At 40.5% G+C, this 3,616-nt stretch overlaps 1 protein-coding gene across 1 annotated transcript in view; it reads right to left on the bottom strand.

Annotated features, from left to right (window-relative positions):
• HS6ST1 (heparan sulfate 6-O-sulfotransferase 1) overlaps positions 1–3,616 on the bottom strand; it is a 303,234-nt gene that overhangs the window by 59,250 nt on the left and 240,368 nt on the right. The gene's annotated exons all lie outside the window — the stretch shown is intronic.

The raw sequence follows: 3,616 nt of genomic DNA, 5'->3' as shown, positions 1-3,616 counted from the left end.
AGAGAGAGAGAGAGAGAGAGAGAGAGAGAGAGAGAACACCAGATGAATATGATGTGGGAAATGTGTTTAGATATGCCCGTGCATGCAAGCAGAACAAGTCAGGCTTTTGTCTTAAAAGCAGCAATTCTTGGAATTCTAAGAATGGTGCACTGATACTCGTATCTGAGCAGATGAAAAGCAACAGAGGCTGTTCTTTTGTAAGGGGAAAAATATCTGTCCCAGCCCCTCCTTTCAGCATTTCCAATGCCATCAATATACTGGCGGGTTTTTTTTGCTTGAATTCGAGGGGGTGGGGAGGAGAGGGAGGGAGAGGAAATCAACAGCTCTGCAGAACCTTTATCCAGCTCTCAGCCAAAAGTAGTGGGAGGCCTTTAAGTCTGCTGGGATCTCTAGGAAAACAAAAGACATGCAACAAGGTCATCTGAATATGAGAGAAGAAACCACCATCTAAAAAAATACAGAGAAACTTTGAGGGATAAAATTCTGTTCTCCAATTCTGTGGGAGGAATGTAGCCCTGAAATGGATGTAACTAGACAAAAGTGAGAATTGATACTGTGACATTTGTAATTCACCTTTCTGTGATATTATGGATTGTGAGTCATTTTCTCAGCAGTCACTAGTTTTATGGGAATGACCTGTGGGTATAAACAGCTGGTAATTTAGATCACGTGGTTGTCTCAATCCTGTTTTGGGGCACAGCCAGAGGGTCAAATGTGCACTCAATATAGGCCATAGTCTTGTAAACACTTAAGCAGGGGAGTAACGTTACTCATATGCACTGTCCTGATGCAACAGTGCTTATCAGTAAAGTAACTCTGGGGCATAACCAACCATTTTCATGATTTGAATCCTAAATTCTGAATGAGAGAAAAAAAGCTTTACTATTACTTGGGCTCGCAAAACTGTGCATAACTGGGTAAAGGAACTTAGTCTGCCACATTCAAGCATCTTGAGTTGCAATGTTTTTCCCTGTACCCCTTCATGAACCATTGCCAAACCCACAGCTTCAATCCCAAGAACTCCCAGTCAAGAGACTATCATCCTGATTCAGACCCTATAAGAAAACAGCTTTCAGTTCTACTCTTGTTCAAACACTTCCTGCTTTCAGACTTGTTATCCTGGCAGTTCCTACTGGCAGCCCTTCCAGAACAATTTACATGTATTACCATTTTTTTTTAAATCAAGCTTTAAAAAATAATATATATTTCAGGTCTATTTTGGAAAAACGAAACCAGAAAAGGCCCTGTTGTTAAGGGCTGATGCCAGGAGGTCCGCAAAGGCCTCTAGATCCATCAGAAGCTCAGTTTCCCTGGTCATTAAAACAGTTGTATGTTTAAAGTAATCCAAAAACAGCAGACATTTTAAAACCCAAATATGGAAAACCTGCGCCCTTATTTACCTGCCAAAGATTAGTGAAAGGCAGCATTAGCATTTGTCCTGCGTCTACAGACAACATCACTGACAACAAGTCAGATTTTGTCCTGTGGGCCTGCAGGCATGCTGGACAAGCTGGGGTGGAGGAGAAGCTGCCTGGCCACTGAAACCTCCAAGGAGCGATGTGGGCCGACTCAAGGGGCTTTTGGAACGTTCCCTACAGACGGAGCAGGAAGCTTCTGCCCACCCACCTCTGAGGGCTGGTGTGGAGGAGAGGTAAGGCAATGGTCCCAGACTCAATTCATGTTCATTAATCCCAGCCAAGGCATCAGGGAGGACAGCTAACTACACTCTGGACTTCACTTTTCATGTACTCTTTGCAGATACACAGACTAGTCCATTTCACTGTTTGAAGATGCCTCTGCAGCAGACCAGAGTGGATCTTGATCCCAGACCTTAGTAGGTGAAAACAGCCTTTGTCCTATATTCATGTATTTTCTTCTGAAATATAAATACACTAGTAGGGTGGCATTTTTTAAAAATGCTCATTGGCCCAGTTCTGCTGTCACAGACATCAATGATATCACTTTACTGGCTTTACCTTTCTCCTACCTGAAGTCAATGCTAAGTGCTTTTGAAAGCCCCATCCATAAATTTTTGACCCCACAGCAACCATACATTCTGCTATTGATTTCGGAGTTTACACTGTATTTAAAGAAAAATCTTTGAAGCTAACCTTAAATAACATACCAGTAACTGAAACAGCTCTTACAAATATCTTCCAGACACAATTATGCTATTGGGTTTGTTATAATTCTCTTAGAGTCAATTAAACATTTTCTCCAATCAGGGTTTTAATCTACTAAACACAGTTGTGCTATTCCATTTGCTGCTAGTTATTTGCTGAGTGCTACGAAGTCTAAGCACAAAACTGACACGTTAATGGCTCTGGACAGACCCATTTCTGATGTAAAGCTTAGCACCATGTCTTTTTGAAATCAATGAGATATTGCAAAGTATTCTTGTGTCATGAAAGTTAATGGTTTGTCATATCACTTATATTATAAACTTGTGCTTTACAGGGATTAAAACTTCAGCAAAATAGTGCTTTTAGAATGAAACACTCTCCCGGTTTCTCTGTATTTTTTATGCAAAAGACAACATTGTTTTGGAAGCTTTTAATAATGTTACTGCAACTGGTTTTGAACAGAGTACAAATGAGGAAACTATTACATGGTTTTCAAGTTTTTGTTGTTTCCTCAAAAGTCATTGATGACAGAATGTCAAAGATGGAAAGCTTTTCCCCCCCTTTTGCAAGTTTCCTAATATTATTAAATCATTACATTTCAAGTTCCATTACAACAGGAGAGTGAAAGCTAGCACATGCTAGCAAGTGTGCAATGAAATATATATACAACCAATAACCCTGCAACAAAACATGTAATTATCTCAAACATGACTCAGGATCCAGCTCAGCATTACATTCAAACACATACTTAATTTCAGACCTGCACTTCACTCCCATTTTATCAATGGGACTTAAGTGCTTTGCTGGATGACGATGGATTCATTCTCCTGTGCATTTCTAAGGTGCCTATCACCACAGAATTTACAAATTCCCAATCTAGTCGTCAAATCCAGACAACTCCTCCCCCACCCTCTATAACTGAGTCACACATGCAGTAATATTTTGGGAGTGTGTGGGAGTGATATTCCTATTAATGTTGCTCTTCAATTTAGCAAGACACACAAACATTAACTAGACTTTTATTAGAAAATGTAAAATCCTTGGGTCTGCATTTAAATGTGAAAGAAAAACAAGAACATCCAAAATCCACATACTAGAAATGCTTTAGGAAAGTACATGGGCATTAGTCATGTTCAGCATATATAACATTTGAAAGCCAAATGGCCTCAGCAGCTTCACCCACGCTTGTAATTCTGTGCCTGCACTGACATGCACAAAGCTGCTGGCACATATTTAGAAGACTTTCTGGCCTTAAGGGACAAACATTTCCCAATTCTCTTTCCTTCTTCACAACCTGTGAAAATAGGTGTTGCGCACAGTTCCTCAGAAAGCTGGACTTCACCTTCTTCCTGCAGCCTCTATCTCCTTCTGTAAGTGGGGGATTTAGTTGCCAGTTCCAGATATACACACTCAAATTCTCCCTGGGCTAACTCTCCTCCATAATGTTCCATGCTGCTATTGAGGCTAAGTACAGACAGTCAAAAAGCCCGAGG

This window comes from Gavialis gangeticus, unplaced genomic scaffold (genome assembly GCF_001723915.1).
Source record: "Gavialis gangeticus isolate Ggan-Ray unplaced genomic scaffold, GavGan_comp1, whole genome shotgun sequence".
Lineage (NCBI taxonomy): Eukaryota > Metazoa > Chordata > Crocodylia > Gavialidae > Gavialis > Gavialis gangeticus.
The sequence above is the reverse complement of the archived record's forward strand: the minus strand, read 5'-3'. Positions and strand labels throughout refer to the sequence as shown.